Below are 24,018 nucleotides of genomic sequence, written 5' to 3' on the forward strand. Positions count from 1 at the left end.
CTGGTTGGATTAACAATTATTGCACTTTCAATCAAAATTCATTGAATCCAATGACATTGAAAGAAAAGTAAATTGTTTTTACTTTTACTTTATAATATTTAGAAGACAGCACACAGAGCGGATTTAGAAATGTATAATTGAATGATGTTCAGTTTTGTTTCCTTCGGTAAGTTGATTAACTTTCCTTAAAATTATTCAAGTTACTTATTTATTGTTTTGCACTAAGATAAGGTTTGTGTAAGATTTGTTATTTCTGTTTTGGAGAAAGAATTGTTACATGGAATGTTATGAAAGCTGATTTTTTTTTTTACTCTGATCCATTGTTGTGAAGTGTTACATCCAGTGTTACGAAGAAATGTGCTTTCACAATAATACGAAATCCAAAACGCGCATTATTTGTTGCTTTATCATTGAGCTGAACATGAAGCGGAAAGAAAATACATGGTAATTCTGCAGTTTGTGAAATGTTGTCTGATTAATAATTTTATGTCCGAAGTAAAATGCTCACAAGAACCGCTGTGCATAAAAGTCGTGCCATCTAAGATTGGATAACACGAAATCCTAACATGTATTTATAATGGATGGTAGTTACGCAGTTTAATTCTACAATCATTTGTGCTGACTGCAAATTGAGGTTCTGGATAGCACGAGTCTCTTCTAATCATATGATATCCCAACAGCCTTCATTATCATTTACCATTGTAGAAGGAACTTTGAATAAAAGAAAGCCCTTACTTGAGCAGTATCAATACATTGTTTTTGAACGCATTTGATTTTGAGAGGATAGTATAGCAATATTCAATAACTAATTGCGCACATATAATTATTAATTCTTCCGATATGAAAAATAGAGCGAATTCTCTGCTTCTTGTGAATATTTTCCATGATAATTTCTTCATTATCAGGGCACTAGATTCTCAAGTTTATACAGAATACATGTTTACACAAATTTACACTTTTTTTACCTTTCGAATGCAAATAAAATACTTGTAATTTCTAATTTCTAGACAATATTCTTTGAATTTGATATTATTTGTGCATGTAATATTTATCGCAACTGATAAATAAATAATTTTACAGTTTAGGAGAATTTCATCAAAGACAAAAGCACATTGACTTAAATTAATTGACAGTTCTAATGATAATCTGCAGTTCTTATAGCAGAAATGTCGTTTGACTTGTTTTGCGAATTTGTATGCAATTTGTTAAGTTACATTCTGTGTGAAAAATAGTTGTTATATAATTGCGAATCTACAAAAGCTGATATACTTGGTTAAGATACAACATATAGCATCATATTTTGTCAGTGGTGATATATTAATTGATTATTTTTGTTATAAGTATTCATGATCTGTAATATAACATAGAACATTTAAGAATGTTTTCGTTCATATATAGTTTTTATTTATAGGAGTTTGAAATAGAAATTTTATTATGATTTTTCATTATCAGAAGGAGATTCTTCTGTGTGTCTCAAGTTCGAAATAAATCAAAAGTATGGTAGGTTGAATTATACTTTAGTGTGCCCCCGAGTTTGTCACCAATATGACAACCCGATGAAACTGCCTTCTAGCAACCTTAATGCTGTTTTGTTTACTACTTTTTTACAGCAGTTGAGTTGTACATGAACTAATTTATGAAAAATGTTAAATTAAAAATAATAAAAATACCGATTAAAGGTTTTTAATTTAGTTATGTATTATAATAAAAAGTGTTTTATTGCTAATAAGGCACTATGTTATTTTTTGCTTCTATTCACATTAAAAATATTTTGTTTTGCAAATTTTAACTCTTGGTATACAACTTTTGAAACGTCTGAATTATTAATATAACACTCTTCTCTAATGGAATTCCTTGCACTTTTCGTAATTCTTTTTCTGATCTGACGGTTTCTATAATAATTCGTTATGTGGCTAATTGTTCGAGAACGGATGTCTGGTGAATAGGATGTCAGGAAATATTTTGAACCTGCAGAAAGGAGGAAGGATGAGTGGAATATATTTCTTTTACGCGTTTTGAAGTTGGGAAAAGGATGCTTGTTTGAAATTATGTATGGAGAATCGTTTGATTGCTTTTCCCTTTGTTCTTTCTTTACTTTTGATTATGTACTGTTCCTATTATCCACACTGTCTTTATGTTCAAGGCACCAGCGATGCTATTAGGATCTGGCTCCCACTGCTAGCGAAGACATAGGATTTTTTTAAGATAAAAAATTCTACCTGATGCCTTCTTCAGATATTTAAGGCATCGCATGCTCTAAATTGTTTTTCAACACAGCAGACTGATGCCGCCGGTTTATTATTTCAAAATTGTAAAGATACGAAGCGATAATAATACTAAAGGTTAAAAAACGTCTTCTCGGGTAAAACAAAACTTATCGATAAAGATCATAATTTTAATGCAGAATGTGGTAACCTTAACATCTTGCAAAATTTTTTATTCAGTCCGCCATCTCTATTGGTGACTTGGCATCCTTGGCGTAGCAAGGGGCTCACTGAAGTACGACTTTACCGTATGGCCTGAGTCTCATGAGCTCATATCAGATACAGACATGAAATGTGAGAAATAAAATGTTTTAAATTGCAATTTCCTCCTCTTTATGATCTAACATTGCACATTGTCATGAGAGGGTTAATCAATTTTTATTTGACGAAAAGGTTTATTTCTTAAATTCACCTATTTTTCCTAATGAATATGGTTTATTTTCCAAGTAAGAAAAAATTTACTTCATGAAAAATTTTTGTATTAACTAAACATTGCTTTAACTTGTAAGGTCAGATGATCGTTTAATATAAACCATTGTGTTTTGAAGGCACATTGTAACTTTTATAATAAATGAAAATATATAAATAAAGCAATTTCAGTTTTTATTATCCCTTGTGATAACCTTAAAACATATGCATACGTGAATTATAAATAAGCGATTTAAAGTAGTTTATAAAAAGGCTTTTTTCTTTGTACTCTAAAATGGAGACTTTTTCGAGATTTTTTCTTTTATGCTTTATTTTTAATTAATTATTATAAATATTATGGAGACTTTAATCTAATTCTTTCTCACTCGCATTACTTGAAAGTGTCAGTTGTACATAATCAAAGTTTGTAAGGAAATGGATTACTCGATAATTATTTTTTGAAAATTTTGTTAGTATATTATCAAGAATAAAAAATAATACAGAAACAATTTTAGCTGTACAAAAATATAAAACTCAACAGCAGAATAAGAATTCGTTTACAAAATTTCAACTTTAAAAACTTGAAGTTAAAGAAATTATGTAGGAAAAATAACCTCATACCTGTTCCACTATATTTATATAAGCCGTGAAAAAGATTAAAAGTAATTCTGTAAAGATACATTAATTTGATTAAGTAATTGTATCATCAGTTGCATAATTTTTTTATTAATTAGTTGTTCAAAGGAATTCTATGGTATTCCTTTGAAGCACAATTAATATTATCAAATTTAGCATCTAAACTGATAACAAACTATCATTTTGAAACAAAGTGAGTTTTTTTTATCATTAAGCCAGTTATTAGATTTATTTTCTTACTAATGGCGACAAATTATCTAATAGTTATATATGCTGAAAAATTATTTTCGTATGTTTAGTGATCTTATTTATTTGTTATTTCCAACATTTTTGGAGAAAATTTCTTTTAGCAACTGAAAATTCAGTCTCTAAATTTGTTTCCATTTAATTTCTGCGCAATATTTTTTTTAGTTGGATTTATATTATATTTAAAGCATTTCATAAGAAAAGAAGAAATCAATGTTTAAATAAAGTGATATTTAAAAGCATTTACAATATATGTTGAAATATGCTACAAAATTATTTTTATTACTTGTTACAATGTCTTTTGCTTTATAATTATTGAAAACTATTTTTTTTTCAAATTCTTTGAGTTTTCAAATAGTTTTGACACAGATAGTTAAAAATATTACTTAAACTCGAGATACCACGCATTCACTAACCTTAATTTAAAACATTACTCTCATTCATTTATTCATAATTTATACTTGCTAAGTTTAGCAATTTAAAGAAACAGAAAAAGACCGTTGTTCTAAAGCCCGATTCTTTGAGATGGCCTGCATATAATCGATTTGGAATCGAAAATCGAAATACTTTATTGGAATAAATTTTTGCTATTGCAAGTTTTCCCCTTATGTGCGAAACAAATTTATAAATTATTTAATTTGTTAAGACAGTGTTCAACATTTATAGGTTGATCATTTGCAGACTGTGTTCAACCTATAAATATTGAATACTGTCTGCAAGTAATCTGAAAGTTGCGTGAGGGAAAAATAGTTTAATACACTGTAATAGGGTATCGACAATTATCCAAATTTGGTAGGCAGTTTTATATTGTATAGCGGGGGCGCCAAAGTTTTAAATAATTTTTCATTAAAAATTAATTTAAATTTTAAAGCTTCTCCAAAATAACTTTTCTAACTTTATGCAAAACATTTTACACCATTTTAATACTAATCAGTTTTATATCAGTGCAGTTTTGTATCTAATTTTAATGAACTCATGAAAATATCTATAAATAAATTTTAAAAAATAGTTTTTACTTTTTTAATTACTGAATTTATATACCTAGTCGTTGTAATGATATTTAATACAGTTTTGTGTGTGCGTGTATAAGTCATTCTCACTTTAGATAGGTTAAAGTTTCATATAAAATAATATAAAAATAGAGGGATCAAACTTAAAACTTCTATTATGTTTCAATGCAAATGTTCTAATCTCTTTAAACCTTTTTCAAATTTTTTGAGATAGATACTACTTGATACTAACCTATTGAGCTAAAAGTATGTTAGAATTGTTATTTTGTGACCTTATGAACTCAATTTACAGCAAATCCTAAAAATGATGTTAAAAAGACAGCTATGCATTATTAAGTTATTCTAACATCTTGTGACTTAAATTTGTGACTATTTAGTCTATTTTCAAAGTATTGCTGTGTTTTACCGCAGTTTAGATTACCAATATTCAATCTGGATAATGGTACAATATAGTATAAAGTTAATTTCATACAATGTTTTTAGATGCTATAAATTATATAAAATTATATAAAAATTATATACATTATATAAAAATGTCTAACACGTTACAAAGTTAACTAACTTAATACCTTTAATTTTTATTTCCTCTCAAAACTAGGAAAGAAAGTGCATAAATGATTTTGATTACAGTAATATAAGATAAAATATATTGTATTTGCAACACTAAAATATGTTTGGAATGGAAATTTAAAGAGTGAACACCCTTTTAGTTTATCAAAACTGATATTATAGATTTTCTGAAATATTTTTAGTAAATTTTGAAATACCATTTATTGAACGAAGTATAATGACAGAATGAAGATGTATTTAACTTTTTAAAAATTATTTTGAGAAAATATTATGAAAGAAATTATTCTTTCCTTTATCTTTCTTTTGGGTTTACAAATTGAGATACATTTTATTTTCTTATTATTAAAGTCCAGAAGATAGTTATAGCTTGTTATCCTAGATCTTTAATGATATAGTAAAAGGTCAGCAGCGAAGAATAAGCCGGGCCACGGTGGACTTATGGTAAGATCTCGCTTCGGAACCGGAGGTTTCAGGTTCGAGACCCAATTCCACCGAAAAACCGTCGTGTAAGCGGATCTGGTGCAAGTTAAATCAATCGGTGCCAAACGTCCTCCTGCTGGTGTGGTGTGGAATTTGAAGGGGTGTCAGATCAGATATCATCCACGTCCTCTGACCGTGGTTCAAAATTACGAGGTCAGTTCCAAAATAGCCCTAGTGTTGCTTTAAAACGGGACGTTAATATAACTGAACTAAGCTAAACTAATCTAAGCGAGGAATAAGCCGGCCTCATTAAAAAAAAAAGGTAGCTCATTATTGTTCTCCTACGATTATTGTTACACTTTAATAGGGTTTAATTCACAATAAAATGTACAAAGCTCCTTGCTTGTTCATTCCTATTTAGTACAATTGTCAATAAGATATGAAATATTTATGATGAAGAGATCCTTTTATAATTCATTCCCATTTATTTTTTCTGGAATCTTCCTATTAGTTTTCCCTAATTTCCATTCCATCCATGGATTATGACAAAGTTCAAAGTTTATTTTCTGAGAGATCGATTCAGTAACACATCGGACAAAAGGGGAATAACGCAAATTCAAACTCTAACAAGGCTATGTAGCCACTTTATACATTTGTTTACGGTAAGTAATTACAAATTTACATTTTACAACATTGAAAGAGGTCCGAACAATTCACATGAAACGCGACAAATCCTGTCCATAAGTGTAATTTAGTTCGGAGATTAAAAACTGTTATTTTATAACCTAGAATAGTGAGAGAATTTCTGTAACTCGCAAATTAGTTCACTAGATGCATGTGTTATCTGAAATGCAAATACTTTAAGCAGTTTGGTTACAAAGTTGAAGTGTTTAATGGCTAAATTATGTATGATAATTTCTGACAATGTAAAATATGCTAATTGAAGTCGGTGCTGCTTAGAATATAATACACCATTCGAAACTGTTGAACTTTTTGATAGCGACATCCAACTGTGTTATAATTTAATTCAGTTTCACTATTTGTTAAATTAATTTGTTTAATGTGCCATTTTTATGAACCTAATGAAGATTAAAAATATCCACATTTTATATGCAACCTTTTTTTTTTTTAGTACACACTGAGGATTTATTGAACTCAAGTTTTTGAAGGCATATCTTGATAGACAAGGTTCAAGCTTTTAGCTTGAACGGTTTCAGGTTTGAACCCAATTGCAATAAGACTTCCTTATGCTTATTTTAGTGGAGTGCTTTTTACATAAAGCTGTAAGTCTTCACTCTATTTTCTGTGTTTAAGCTTTTTAACACCTTTTGATCTAATCCATTAAAGAAAAAAAATCAAATTTAAAAATAGACTAATCCAAAAATTTGTTTGAAATATCACTGAATATATTTAAAAATTTAAATATTCATAATATTCATATTCGTAAATTAATAAAATGATTAATATATGACTGTCAATGTTTATTCAATTAAATGTTTCATTAATAGACGAATTCCTTTGAATTTATTTAATATTCATGTTTCCTGTGACTATTTTTTTGATAAATATAATTTTGTTTCAAGTAATTAATTGTGGTTAAAAATGCATTTCAAGAAAGGAAAATTCTTTTTGAATCGGAAATTTTTTCAAAGATCGAATCGGATCATCATATTTTAGTATATATCGGAATTTAGTATTCAAATTTCGTTTCCAGCCTTCAGGAATTTGAAAGAACTTCAGTGTTTAAGAAACTCGGTAAACAAGCTCTACATTTAAGTAACACAGTGCGTCTAATCTTAATTTCAAAAGTTATAAACCTTACCCATTTCTAAGAATGTATTATAAAAGACAATGAAAAATAAATTTCTAGGCACATAATAGCAGTTAAGAGATTCTGAAGCAAATATTATGAATCAGTATAAATTAGACTTCAAAGAAAGACTACGTCATTAGTTAAGAATTTTAAAAAAATATTTTTTGTTGCTTCTAAAATATTAAATTTTACTAATGCACACTTTATAAACTAATGAAACGCAGTTGTCCTGAAATAGCAAATACATTTAATAATTATGTTTCAACACATGAATGGTAGGTAATATACATATTTAGGAATTCAATAACTGGTAATATAACTAATAATATAATTAGGAATTATTGATGTGTTTAGTTGAGAAATTATATCATCCGTTATAAAGCTGGTTGCAGGTTATCTGCACCATCACGTAATTAATTTCATTATTTTTGAAAGATAATTTTAATAATAAAAATCCTAATGATGAAAAAGTCAAAAGATAATACTTGATTTAGGTTTTATTGAGAAACCCCAAAAAGCTAAAGATCCACGTTATCGAAATTTTGAAAAAAAAAATGGTATCTTATTAAGAATTAGAATGGATATATCATTGATAAATATTAATTTCTTATCACAATATTAATGATTTTATTCGTACAGAATTATTTCCAAATTAACATGCTTATGATTTTGATTAATTTATGCTCAAGAAAATGCATGAAAATATATTTTAAATTAACAAGAACGTTATTTAACAATATGATAAATTTAATTTAAATTTTCTTGCACCTTAAGAATTTTTACTCAATGTAAAAGATGTAATTTAGATATCTGAATCTTAGTGTGTTTAAATAATTAATTTTATTAATTATTTAATAATTTTATAATTATTAATTATTAATTTTATAATGGCTGGAAATTGAAATGAAATATAACCAATATCCTCAGATAATATTTTATACGAACCAGTTATTGGTTATATTTAATATCGGATGGATCGCTTAGATATACCTTTATGACCTTGATTAAATCAAATTGTCAAAAAATAAAATGTCGTTATTTTAAACGTAAATGTTCGATTGATTTAATTACTTACTTTCGAGATATAACAACTTTTTTATATGGCTTGTAAACTACTCAAATATTAAACAGAATTCTTCTTTAACTCTCAACAATAGAATAAAATCATGTAACTAAATATTTCATGAAACAATACAAACACTTTTTTATTTCTGCGTAGCAATGTAATCTATTGTTAGAAATAATGAAATGAAAAATATTAAAAATTACCAAAATTCATTAAAAAAAATTAGCACTTATTAAATTGGTATCATTAAAAAATAATTTTTAAACGTTCCATCTGCGTAACATTCCTTTTTTGAAATAATATTTTTTATAAGATATCATGAAATGTCTCCAAAATTTGGATTAACTTTTAATTAATTAAAAATCTAAGGTTTCAAAAATGCTCCGAGATTTAAATTTTCTCCCTCCAATGTACATATGTACCAAATTTGGTTGTTATAGATCAAATGATCCAAACTGCAGAGCGCCAACACGCACATTCATTTTTATTATTAGTACAGATATCATTGGAACATATAATTTGTACTTAATTTTTTTGATAATCACCAGCAAGTGACACAGCAATATTTAAAAAAAAATTTAATTCATAGTTCTGTAAATATCTATTGAAATAAGCTGTGATTACAAACATGAAACAAATTAAGTTGAATAAAATTGTTTTAGTAAATAAATAGATGCAGCATTTCATATCGTTTTGAATTCTTAAGATTATTTTTTAAAAGACAGATGACTTATACGAAATATTTCTAGTAATTTTGTTATAAGGCAGCTCAGTATCAAAACTTCGTATATCGCTGCCTGTTATGACAATGAATGCATAGATTAAAATTATTTGTATATAGGTAATTTTCCCTTCATATGTTCCGACTGAGCATGGAAATACTTATAAAAATCATATATTATCTTCAAAAGTAGATGTGTTCGTTTTCAGTAAAAAAATAATTTTCTGATTTTATAGCGTGATCAAATTGCTTTATTTTGTGTCTGCCATCATATCATTGTCGTCGGATTAATTAAAAATCCACCCCATTTTTGCTCCATTCAAGTGCTAAATCAAATATTTAATTAAGTAAAATAACTTGAAATTAAAAGAAATGGATAAAAAAATTATTGAAATGAAAATTTACCTATTTTTTACTACTATAAATGGTTTGCCGAAACCTTTAATTAATAAATACTTTTTTAGCTTATTTGATAACTTATTAAACCGCATTTTAATTCTAGATTCCTTATCCCTATCTTGGTATTCATAAGTTTTTTACAGATAACATATCAATTATATTGGTTTTATTGGCAAATGTATTCCTTCTTCAGAATATATCTTGCGTATTATAAGGAACCACAAGATTGCAAAACAAATTTGCATAGTGTTTAGATTATGTACTATGCATGTGTACACCCATATCATGTTCTCTGAGAACCTTTATCATGCATGTGTATGGTGGTCCTACACGAAACAGTAATATTCTACATCAATAGTTGCACTAACAATATTGCAGAAGCAATTCAATCGATGATATCCATTCCGGAAAAACCCGAAACACCTCGAAAAGATTTACTGTCTACCCTTCTCCGCACCGGGCAATCTGTTCTAGCTATTTACCCGCCCCCTGGCATCGCAAAAGGGGTGAGAGCCAAAAAGGGTTGAAGACTGCTCTATGGAAGAAAATGGAAGGGAAAAAGGGAGGGAGGCAGCTCCAGATGACTGACACCCCCTTTGCCAAACCCAAGCGCGTGACATCATCAACGTGCATGACTGGTCGCTAAGATCCAGGCAATATCCATTTTTGAATCATTGCCAAGAAGTTTTGAGTCTTTGTCAGTAGTAGAAGCATTTTTGATTGCAGTTGGGAATTTTTTTTGTGTGCTTCTTTTTCTCTTTCTCTGCGGTGGGGAGGATGAACATAAAAAAAGGGGGTTTCACAGTCACAGTTGATGTGCACCTACTGAAGCCGTGTCAGAGATAAGATCTTTCCCATTTAGAAGTGAAATTACCAAATAAATATTTGAAATTTCCCTCCCTTATCCTGCCGACGAGGAGAGATACGTGGGATATAAAATCCAGGGATAGTCTGAAGGAAATTTGTTTTTGATGTGTTACAGTAATCAAAATAATCTAATGTTCTTGAGATCAAGTCCATTTTCTACTCAAGGGGTGATTTCTCAGTGCTTTATTGCATGAAGAGGACTTTTCTTGCATTCTTATATGAAGCCGATATGTAAAGCAATACTCAAAAGCATGAAGAAACTTAGAAAGTCATACAGTTAGAGCAAAAATACTTCTTTGTGAACACATAAAAATGAATATTTTTCTAGATATCTACTGACAAAGAAATGTCAACCAATTCTGACATTCTAGAGAACTTAAGTAAGGTATCAATGTAGAAAACGCGTTTATCTTCTTGCATATATGAATAGATTTTTCCATAAATTTTTGTTTCGAATGAAAATTCTAAGAAAATATATGTAAAGGTAAATTCAGATAAGAATTTTTCTAAAAGCTAAGCGATGACAAATAATAATATTTAATTTATTAAACCATAAGAGGAATCTGGTTAATAGGATTCTGCAATAGGTTTTCTAAGATAGTGTTAAGTTTACTGAAACTTCATACATACAAAATATGATGTAAAAAGAGTTTCATTTTCCCTATATCTTAAGCCTAGGGCCGCTGTGGACTGTGGTAAGGTCTCGGCTTCGGAACCGGAGGGTTTCAGGTTCGAAATCCGATTCCACCGAAGAACCATCGTGTAAGCGGGTCTGTTGCACGTTAAATCCGTCCGGGCCAAATGTCCTGCTGCTGGTGTGGCGTGGTGTGGAGAGGGGTGTGCCAGCTCAGGTTTCGTCCTCGTCATCTGACCACGGTTCAAAATTACGAGGTCCTTCCCAAATAGCCTTTGTGTTGCTTTAAAACGGGACGTTAATATAACTAAATTAAACTAAACCTAACCGAAACCTATTTGGTAACTGCAAGCACTACATCCAAATAATTATAAAATTATTGTACAATTTTGCGAAATAAATATGAATATAATAAAATGCTGCGTTCAGAAATAAATATCTGGGTCTGTTTTGAAGTATTTTATTTACTTAAGACTTTATTTACCGACAGTATTTTAAAGTGCTGTTTAAATCAGGCTGATATCACAATATATCTATTTTTTCTAACAGTATTTGGAAGAACACAAAGGACATACTCCCAATAGAAAGCAGTAAACTAAAAAATAACATTAAAAGTGTTTTATCATTTATTTAATTAAAAAAGCTTTCTTCTTCCTGGGTTTGTTCTGTACTAAAACTTAACTAATGGTTCAAAAATAAATTTCAAAAATTGATGGTAAAATAATTCGGTATGTAAGGAGTTAATAATAGCACACTATAACCGATAGAATCTTAGAAACTTTTACATTCTTTTCTTTTACACGAACTGCAGTTCTTGAAAATAAAGACAAAGTTAAGTATAATGCGGTAAATGGCAGTGGACAATATCATTTTGCATAACTTCCTTCATAAACTGCAATTTATCTGAAAGGTTTAATTGTTTAAACTGTTATTTTTCACAAAATGTACACCTGTTTAATAATTGATCTTTCTTAGATTATTACTTACCAAACTATGAAAATATTGATGAAAGTAAGTAAGAAAGCATTAGTTTAACTAAGAGAATATACATTACAAAATGTTGTTCATTAATGGAGTAAGAAGTAAAACTAAAAAGATCAGGTTTTAAAAATTTATGTTTAAGACGCTATTAAAGAAAAAGAAAGAATGAATCTTGGCTAAGTTCCAAAAAGAAACACGAATGAAATGAATCAAATAAAGTGAAGTAATTAATTATAAATGAATCTGTAAAAAGAAGAACAGTTATACGCCCAAATTCTACTTTTTTTGTGTTTTTAAATGAATGATTTTGTGAAAGCCGATCTAAGTCATAAGTTCCCAACAGAAACAAAGCCCTCCCACTCCCACGTATGCTGTGGCACGGCTGTGGGGACTTTCATGGAGGGTGGTAACGGTAGTCAAATGAGGTGGAACTTCAAGACAGTTAATATGCGTAACTGTGACATGTATATATTCAGAAAATTTAAATAATAGCATAACTAAATTAGTTTATTTACATATCAGCTGAGGTTACATGAAAATATGGGTTGGATTTCCGTTCCTTTTACAAACACAGATGCAGCAGAATTATCAAATTTAGCAGAGGAACTCCTGAAACTCTCGGCTAATGAAGAATTAAAAGTAAAATTCAGAAATTGATACTGGGATTTCTAGCTTCAAAAATCAAGAGCAGTTCTTCATCCTGCATTGAAGACAAGAGTAGAATTTTATTTGACTTTCTTTCATTGCGTTTGGAAAAGTGCGAATTGAAAAATAAACTTAAGCAGTTTCCCTTTTTAATAAATCATTATTATTAAATGTGTCTATTTCAGGCTGATGTTATGAAATGGAACCTAATATTAACAAATTGTTAAAACTTCCATCAATATCAAATAAGACATTAATTCTTTTTTTTTTCAAAAAAGTCGTGTTAATTTTAAAATTTTTAATAAACGGTCTTTTTGGTCAATTATAATCGCGGCTTGGGGTTCTTGAATGGACAGATAATACATTATTGAATTGTATTATAATACAATTATATATAGTAGTGATAATATAGTGACATTTGTAAATGTATTGACTTATAATATAGTTGCTAATAATATGTAACAATATTTACATATTTGATGTGATTAGTTATGATGGTGGGAGGGATGGCATTTTTCTGATACAAAGTGTGGGTGTCTTAGAAATATTGGGAACCTTTTATCTAAAAATTGAATTTAAGGACATTACTATATCTTTCTTCCTTCATTTGTCCTAGACATGGCTTAGATTTGAATGGGTACAGGATAATAGTATTTATTATGACTTTAACTTGATTATCTAGTGATGATTTTAGGACTAGTATTGTTCTTCTCAGCGATTGATATACTTTCATCAAAAATAGGAAGAGTTAAAAAAAATATGCAAATAAAATATGAAATTTACTCCTGCTATCTATCTATCTATCTATCTGTGACAAAAATAACTCAAAAACTTTTTGTGCTAGACTGTTGAAATTTGGTATGCGGTTTTTACACCAAAATTTGCAGATTTCTGTCAAATTTTGAGTAAAATCTATTCAGAAATCCGTCTGTTCAGCTGTTCAAATATATGTTAACACGATTATTAAAAAAAGGAGAGAGCTTGATGCATAAAATTCCAAATCAATATTTAACATCCATAGTGTAGACACCTGTGAAATTTTGAGCTAAATCTAATAACGGATTGTCTGTCGGTCTGTGCCTATCAGAAGCATGTATCAGAAGCATGTAAAATCTGTCTATCAGAAGCATGTAAAAGCTATAATCCAAAAACCCAATGGCTTAAATATGCTAAATTTGGTATGGTATTTTGTGACCACAAGTGTAGTTTTGTGTCAAAGTTTTGTTCCAATCGGTTGAGAAAAAGTTTCAAAAACGCATTCTATTTTTGGATACTATTAACGGATGCCAGAAATTAATCGCCAAATACCTCGCCTGGGATGACACGATAGATTTCGTGTCGTGTTAAATTCACGCCAAAAGCTTGTATTTCATATTTGTATGTCAATACCATGTAAGGCGTTCTCTGGTGTGGCAAGTTTATTAGAGAGTATGCGAGAAAGTTTTTGGGAGACCATTCCTACTGGTTTGTGTTTATTTTTTTCTAATTGGGTGTAATATTCCTCTTAATTTTATTGACTCGATTCAAGCAACCAACCGATACCCAAAATGAGACTGTTTCTCTAATTTGAGATAGCACTTCTCGTTAATTGACCTATTCAATTACAGAGTTGTTGCCAAAGAACGTTTACACAACTGTAAAAATGGGCCGCGGTAGCCTGGTGGTAAGGCAAAAGGGTTTCAAGTTCGAGACCCGATTCCACCGAAGAACCGTCATGTAAGGGGGTCTGTTGCACCTTAAATCCGTCAGGGTCAAACGCCCTCCCGCTGGTGTGGTGTGGCGAGGGGGGGGGGGTGGCAGCTCAGGTGTCTTCCTTGTCATCTGACAACGGGTCAAATTTACGAGGTCCGTCGTAATATAGCCCTAGTATTTCTTTCCAACGGGACGTTAATATAACTAAACTGAACAACTGTAAAAATATATTCTTTTAACTTCATTTTCAAACTACGAAATATATATAATGCATCTTCATATATAAAAAAAATATTGTAATTTAAATAAAAGTTTCTCGTTGAGGATGCGATATATTTTGTAATTTATTTCAAAGTCGCATGAGGACTAGTTGTTTCTCCGATGAAATAATTAATATACGAATACAAGCACTTGCTTTGTAATGGCAATCAAGTAGTGTTTTCTTCAAAATAAAATGGCTATATAAATCATATTTACGTTTTAGTAACATAAACTGCCTATTTTAATGCTTAACTACTTAACAGAATTAATTCAACGATAAAAATCTAGTCTAGAAAATGTCCATTTTACTTTAATATGTCATATATGAAAGAAAAGGATGTCAGAAAATAAATTCATTTGAAAAATACTATTATATCTATATACTTATAATAAAGCTCAAAGTGTGTGTGTGTGTGTGTGTGTGTGTGTGTTGGCGCTCTACAGGCCAGGTCATTTGACATACAGCTACCAAATTTGGTACATGTATACCTTAGAGGTCGGGAATGTGCACCTGGGGTCCCTTTTTTGAAATTTTAATTAAAATTTTAATTAATTAAAAACTTTCCCGCCAAAAAAATCTTCCATTTTCCCCACCGCCAAATGAGTAAGGATTCAGTTTTTTTTTTCTCCCAACAGTAATGAGGCTAGGGTTAACATTTTTCGGCCGATTATTTCAAACGATTCTATTTATTTTCTTAATGTTTGATGCATTTAAAATTAAACATTGTTAATTAATCCATGTTTCAGATTCATTCTGAAGTACTTTTGAATTAAAATAACACATAATAAAGGAAATTAAAAATGTATAATCTGCATAGCGTTACCCAACTGGCGTAGAAAAATTCACGCATTTGCGTAACCTAACTGGCGAAGAAAATTCACGCATGCGCATTGTTCTGATTGTTGTTATGACAACCACTATCAACGGATGATTTAAATTATTTTTAGGTTAGTTGCATGCTTTTGTAAGTAAATTGTATTTATGTTAGTTATATATTTTTTTGTATATGCTTATAGTTTTAAGTACATCGTTTTTTAAGTAGTTTTTTTAAACCTGTTTTCGACCGATTATTTTAAACGATTCATTTTATTTTCTTAGTGTTTGATGCATTTAAAATTAAACATTGTTAATTAATCGATCTGTTCAAGATGAATCTGAGAAATTTTGTTGACAAATTCTTGAGATATTACATAAATTAAGAAAGATATTCTTTAGTGCCCATAAAGTTTAAACGCTCAGTGACACTATTATCAGTAATCATATTATTAAAAAAAATCAGTAAATTTCAGTAAAAAATATTATTATATTAATTACAGATTAATCATTTACACTTTAATTTAAAGCATAAATTCTACGAGGGGTCACAGAAAATTAGAGAGATACATATCACGTTATGACTGAAAGCCTTTATAATATTATGAGTGAATTATATGACTATCAAAATTGGAAGTTTTAAAATATTTTGCTGAAGAATCTATTAAAGGTTGAATTGCATAAAATATTTAATTATTAAAATTTTAACGAACATTCAGATTGGCGAACCGGCTGGTCGCCAAAGGCGGCTAGTCTAATATATTTTAAGAGAACGTTTCTTATTTAAACGTAAGATGATTGTTCTTTAATATAATGTTTACAAATTAGGAATGACATGCATAAACACAAAGAAATGATAGATATAGAAAGTAAAAATGTGCCAAAATTTTTTTTCATACTTTATGAATAATTCTTGAAAATTGCAATAATTCAATAAGCCTTTATTTAAAGCAGATAATCTAATATGTACTAATCCTCCATATATAGCGAGTAATCTAATAAACGTAGCTGGGCGGCGTAATCTTGCAATATATTCGCAATGATTGTGAATTGGTCTAATTGCTTTCATAATGAAAGTGATTGAAATTCAGATTATGCTGTTGCTCTAGTATTATATGCGATATTATAGTTTAATTGGTTAATCCATGAAAGACTGCTTGTAAAATTAACAGGAAATAATCAACACTATAAATTTATTCTTGAGAAAAAGAATCTTAATTGCATACTTATTAGTTTTTTACCTTTATTTTACATTCTATATACGAATTAGACGAAGAGAAAATATTGTAATCGTAAAAAAAAAAAAAAAAAAAAATGTAGAACGGAGATATTGATTAATTTCCTGGATTCAAACTTATCCGAGTTCGAAAAACCCATTTTTAAAACTTTGACTGTCTATTTGTCTGTGAGTTCGATGGATGATAATATATCGTCTTTTCTCCAATTTTGTGATTATCAAAAATTAGCGTAATTCACTCGGAGGAAAAGATTTTCCGGCCGGCTGTCCACATATTACTTGATAAATATAAAGAGTTAGTTTAACAAAAATTGATACACATATTCTATATTTAAAAAGTATCAAATTTGAAATAAAATAAGCTAAAGAGTTCAATTCCTGTGCTTTCACAGACATATAAAAGCAATAACTCAAAAACGCCAATGGCTTAAATATATGAAATTTGATATGTACCTTTGTGATTATAACTGCAGTTCTCTGTCAAATTTGGCTTTTAACCTTTCGAAAACAATGACTCCAAATTTAACATTCGATTTTCGGTTCTTTTGTAACTGTAATTCAGTGATTAATTGTGCCAAAAAGAAATCTTGATAAATAGCACGCTAATAGGCTCTTTTGTAACTACTATTTACCAGTGAATGGCTAATAAATGCTCAAGAGAAAATTTACCAGAGTATATATGAGAAAATTTTGGATGGTATTCCCGCTGGCTCCGGAGTGTTCTTTAAATTTCGAATCTTCATCTTTCATTTCAAGTTTACATTGCCTATTTATACTTTCTTTTTTTTTTATATTTACGCTTATTATTCGTTAAGCATTCACACTGATTAGAAAATATTATGAGCAAAAATATTTTTATATCTATAACTTGACCCTAGTCAGCTGCTGAAGTTTACATTTTAATAACCTGCATCATTTTAGTTTGTTATGTTGTTATTTGGAATTGCACTTATCATAGACAAGCCCGCTGGCGAAGTCAGCGATTTTAAGCCGAGAGAGCGTCTCTTGTTTTTCAGTAGCGCCATCTGGGGAAAGGAGTACTTATTAACTACTCAAGCGTCACAACTCTTTTTACGGGGCGGACTTCATTCATGCATTTCATTCACTCATCCACAGATCTTAATTTAGACCTGAATCAGAGAATGATCATCTCTGAACCAGTACCCCTAGTGGTATTACTTTCGACAAATCGGCCTCAACAAATCCTGTCGACACTGTTACGTTCAGTGGTGGCGGTGTGGTCGGCTGTCGCAAGAAGGTATTATTTTCGATATGGAGGACTTTGTGGCTACGACAGATTTATACGTGCGCCAACCACCACACACACGGAGAGTCTTCGGCCGGCGGGGTTCGAACTCACAACCCAAGGGATGCGAATCCAATGCCCTACCAACCAAGCTATCCCAGCCAATCGTTTGTTATTAGTTAGTGAAATGAATCATCTTTTGTAAAGAACAGTATGAAAAATTACTGATTCTTCATAAGGTTGCAGAATAATATAGAATCAGTATTAATGATAAAGGAAGAATTTAATTCATCATGCACTTCAGAAATTCTAGTATTATATGTACTAAGCGCTATAATCTGATTGCATATTAATGTTAAGAAATCATTATTTAAAAATAAATATCTAAAACAGATTACAGAAGTCAAGAAATAAAGTTCAAAGAACTCTATATATATGTGTGTCAATAAGTATATCTATGCATGTGTAATATACATAACATATATGTGTTTGTATCATAAAATCTTTTCATTGTTTCCTCGAATAATTAGTTTCAGAATAAGGAAAACAGTTATGTATATAGTTTTGGAGGCTGAATAGTTGCCAGTCAATGATTTCGATCAACTTACTGACTGAATGATGACGAATTCGACGACAAAAATAAAATATCCTAAAGATCCTAGTCTTGGCGGGATCTCTATTACAACTGGAGACTCTACTATTTCTAGAACACACGATACCCTATCATGGAATCTATAAGAAATAGAAACAAGCAATCGAATGTATGTTTTCTTTGAAATATTGATTTCCATCATATTCTCTCCAAACCCTTTGTGCTGTTGAAGTTGTTTAATAATACTTCCTGTTTGCATGTTATAGATTTTTTCAAGAGTTGCTTTTTTGCCATTCATAACATGTATGTTTTGTCACTTATTTCATGATTCCTTGTTGAATAAAGCATCATTATCTTTTACCGAGTTTCCTGAATTTTCCCTCGTTCACCCACAGAATGGATTTTTTCGTAACTATATCATATTTAAGATCAAGTCCATCGATAGAAAGGCGAAGTATACCATATATAGCATTTGAGCCGTAAAACACCACTGACTACGAAATGACAAACCATCAATGGAAAAGTATATTTTTTTCCGAAATATGATCGATTTTCTACTTATTATCACAAAATTACATAATATTTGACATTATTAAATATGATTATCCATATCTTGTAAGTTTAGCGAGGATATTATAAGCAATTTTTAATTATGAAATTCACTTATTTGGGAGATGATACTGCTGAAGAACATGATTAAAGTACTTTTTACTTTTGTTTTTTGTGTAATATTGATTGTCATTTCGTTCAAATAACATTTTTCGATGAAAAATATTATTTGAACGAATAATTTTTTCAACCGAAAAAATTATTTTGGTGAAAATTATCTTGATGATAATTTAATATTATGTTACAAAGTAATAATTTTCCATTGAGTATAGTTGCATTGACTATAGAATCAAAATATTTAATTACATCACAAATAGGCCTAATAAATTGTGATTATATTCTGTAAATAACATTTACAGGATATGTCCGGGTCAAAATGGTGTGCCGAAGGTATGACATTTAGTTTTATTTTTTTTAAATTTATCTTCATTTTAAAATGATAAGTTTTAAGAAATTTTTATTTCTCATACAAATAAAATTTGAAAATAAATCACCAATATGTTTTACTTATTCATTAAATGCAGTTTGAAAGATTTGATTACTGACATAAAAAGTTAGTTCGCGATTTTATTTTGGATTTACATATGAGTACTTTTTTTTCATTCTAATATTGGAAAAATAGAAGTTATAAGATAAGGCTTCGTGAGTTTGGTGAATATTAAACTTTTAATACTATCTGCTCCCCCCCCCTCATCTTCAAGGACATATATTTGTTCTGTCAAAGAAAAAGTTAGATGAAACACAAAAAATAATTAAATGAATGATATTCAAAAATTACTTTCAACGATAGGTATATATCATTCTGCACAAAGTAGAAGCAATGTGTCCTTTGTCTAAATAAATATAAGTAATAAATAAAATATATCTAAATAAATATAAGTTAGTTGTCTAATAAATATAAGTGTCTAGCATAAATATAAGTAAGATAGCAAAGCAGCAAAATCGATGCGTACATGTTATAACGTGATCTTTATATCTAATATATAACACGGTCAAATATGAAATCATTCGATCACTGAGAAAATATAATGTTTGGAATTCGATATTTGATTTTTTTTTATTCTAGACGACGAAATTAAACTCTAAAAATCCGCATTTCTAAAGCATATGAGAAACAACAGAAAAACACTCCCATTAATTTTTATTTACATGCTATTTCTACATTTTATCCTCTATTGATTGCACTTATTTTCTGACATTTTTTTTCCTAATGTATAATATATAAATACCGAATTTTTCAATGATTTGTTATTTCAGACTAAGATATTCAGTTTTAGATTTCAAAACTAAATACAGTACATAATTATTTCTTGAAATCTATAAAGAATTTTACATTAAAATCATTAATTTGTTATGATTTATTTAAAATTATTGCATTCATGTTTTATCCTTGGAAACAATTATTTTTTCTTTTTCAGTCATGACTTAAATCAATAAGCATATTAAGCGAAAAATAACCACCTATGATCATTTCGGCAATTCTTTTTAATTCAATATATTAAATCTTATTTATAAAATAACATTACGCAAAAAATTGATTACACATACTTCCAAAGATCCTTATTATTGAATTATCTTTTTAAAAGTGCTATTTCCTGGATATTGATTTTTTTTTATGATAGCTCGAATTTCTTCGTGATCATTAATTCGCCGTGTTTAAAAAATTTACAAAGAAGCTCTTGAAATCTATTTAAGCTTTGAACAAAGAAATTAATTAAATTCAGCTCGGTCAGGGAAGAACTGGGAGAGTTGCTTTATTTTGGGCGTCTATAGAGCCCTGGGAAATTCAATCTTCTCTTTTCATTGGAGCTAGAGTTAAAGGAATCACTATTTTGCTTTTTTCAATACCACGGACACACTCTAAACTAATATCATTACAGTTGCAGTTCCAATCGCTTTTAAAGAGGATTGGTTTAAGCCTTTTCTGCTTTATCTAACTTCGCTTTGAATTATTTATCTGTTTTGGTGCCTAAAGCTGTGAAAGAAATAAAATAAAACCGAGGAGATTGCATCAGAATTATATAAAACTGTCTGTTTGGCAGACAGTTTGAAGAATCTGGCACAGAATTTAGATTAAATAATTTCTAAGAATTCATATATTATAAATCAGAATGCCGCATTATCTTAGTATAGTGTTTGAAATGAAGAAAGAAATTAAAATTTTGAGTTATTAATCTTAAGAAATGCTTTACTTTTAGATTAGTTCATGCTTTTCCTTAGCTTTGACTTTCTCTATATGTATGTTTTAGGAGCATATTTTAGAACAGAAGACAGTAAAAAGGTGATTTTAGTTGTTAGTTTTGTTAAATTATTCTAATATTAATTAATTAGAATTTAATAATTTTTCTAATATTAATTATTTTTATCAATAATAATAGAATTAATATTACTAACTAATATTAATTATAATATTATTCATTTTTTCATCTGGAATAAATGGTTACAAAACTTCTGAATTCTAATATATCAATAAGTAACAAATATCGATTTCCTGATATTTTTACGGAATCAAACATTTCTAATTAAATAAAAGCGTTTAAAAATAAGAGAAACAGGAAAATATTGATTTAATTTTTTGCATCGAAATTATCGTAAACTCTTCGAATAAAAGTTCAAAAACAATGCTTAGAAAAAAATTATGGTGTCAAAACCATGTATCTCTTCTTCGGATTTTGATGCATCTAATAAAATCTTATTTTATTTAGAATAAATATAACTGATATTATATTATTTCTAAGATAAATAGCGATGGTGTCATTTAAAGTTTGTATTGCTCCCAGAGCATACTATAAAAATGCATAGCATTGTGCATTTCTTGTCTTCTTTCGCGTTATATAAATTCATTATTTAAATCCATGTTTTATAATATTCATTATATATATAAATGTATGTGATATATTTGTAAATATTTCATGTTCAGCTTATTTATCTAGAAAGAATTACTTCAAAAAATATGTTCTTTATATCAATCAAAATTTTTTGCTCGAAAATGAAATTTGTGCTATTTTAAAATGTTAAATTAAATTGTAATAATAAATAAAAAATAATTTAATAATTAATATTAATTTAATTTTAAAAATAATGTAACGTTTATTAATCGCTATAATATAAAATTATTTTCATTTTCCGTAAGAAGTTAATAAAGTAATTTTAATTAAGTTTTTATTGCAGCTTTGTTATGCTACTTAATGTTTACTGACTTCGCAAGAAATTAAAAAAAAAAAAAATAGATTTAGAAATTTTTTTTTAAATTTCGCTGGAGATAAAATATAAATTCTTTCGAAGACACAATCATCAGCCTCAAATGAAAACCTAAAGAAAAATAATTATCAAATTAACATTTCAACTTCATATTCTCAAATGTAGGTAATAATTTATATTAGAAAAATTCATGAAAAAATATCAATAGAATTAGTTTGATGTAATTTAAATACATATATCTATGTTAATGTTTTTAAAAATAAATAACAATCATAGAAATTTTTTAATCAAATTTAAGCCTTTTTTCTCAATATTAATCAAAGTTTTTAATAAATGTATGTTGCCAAATGCTTTATTTAATGTTAAACATTTAAACTGCTTGAGAAGTAAAGTTCTCGGTAATAAATGGATTTTCACGTAAGTTTTCCTAAAGGTTTGTAGAAGTAATTGATCACCAATCCTACACACTTTTCTAATATTTATAGTTACTGTAATAATTATGAATATTTCTTTTTATAAATATATTTTTGGCTTCCTATTTTGTTTCCAGAGATACGTCGCTTTTAATCAGTTATATTATGAAATGATTGTTATCTTTCTGAGAAAATAAATACTGCTTCAATGATTGAAATGTATTTTCATTACATTTTTTTTTTAAGCTCATGGAGAACATTACCAAAATTTAAACCAATCAAATCAATAAATTTTGTAAATATTATTATTACTATATTTGGAAAATAAAATTGTAATTTCCACCAATTAGTATATTTTTTTATAATTTCGAATAGTTGATGCTTTTGATTTTTTTAATATACATTATATCTAAATTCTCTCTTAAGCTTATTGCAGAAGATAAATTATGAAAGCTGATGAAATTTCAATTGCTAAATTATGGTAAATAAAGAAATAAAAAAATTAATTCATAAAAAAAAGTCATAAGCGTTTTTCCTATTAATATCTGGTTTCGTCAGCCGTGCTATTTTTGAGCAAGAAGTATCCATTGCATATTCACCTAATTTTTTAAAAAAATTAATAAATAAATCAAAAATTTGAACTAAATCAGTGATGTTTTATAATGCAAACCTCACTGTATTCCAAATGAAATCTAATATTCGATGAATTACCGATTTTGTGAAAAAATTCCAATCTAAATTCTTCTCGAAATAGAATTATTAATAGTATAATGAAACAACTGGTTTTAGTGCTTGTGCTTGTAATTTTTTTTTACTCATTAGTTATTGGTAGAAATCAAATTCTTTGCTTTTCTTGACTGAAATATATCGTCTCATCACAGAACACCAATTATTTCACAGAAAAGGTAGGTGGAGGCTTTACGGGCTTAATCTGGTGGGTTTCAACACTTCAGATAATCTCGAACCGCCAAGAAAAGATTTGCGCTTTTATCCTAAGTACGTACATCCTCTTAAATTGGAATGCTGTTGAAGCAACAGGAGTATCCTTGGATCAGTTTGTTCTGGAAACTTGTATCCTGTTCATCTGTACAGATTTTAGCATTCTAATAACATGAACCTTTATCGAAGACGGTTTCCTTAGTTTAATAATAGTCTTTACACGTTTTACAATCCTCGAAGAATGCATCCGGTCAACATCTGGAATAAATCCGAATTCATATAATTGAACGATGCAATGCAGAATTTGGTATAATCTGTTGGTTTTAGGACAAAT

This window comes from Argiope bruennichi, chromosome 2 (assembly GCF_947563725.1).
Source record: "Argiope bruennichi chromosome 2, qqArgBrue1.1, whole genome shotgun sequence".
NCBI classification, from domain to species: domain Eukaryota; kingdom Metazoa; phylum Arthropoda; class Arachnida; order Araneae; family Araneidae; genus Argiope; species Argiope bruennichi.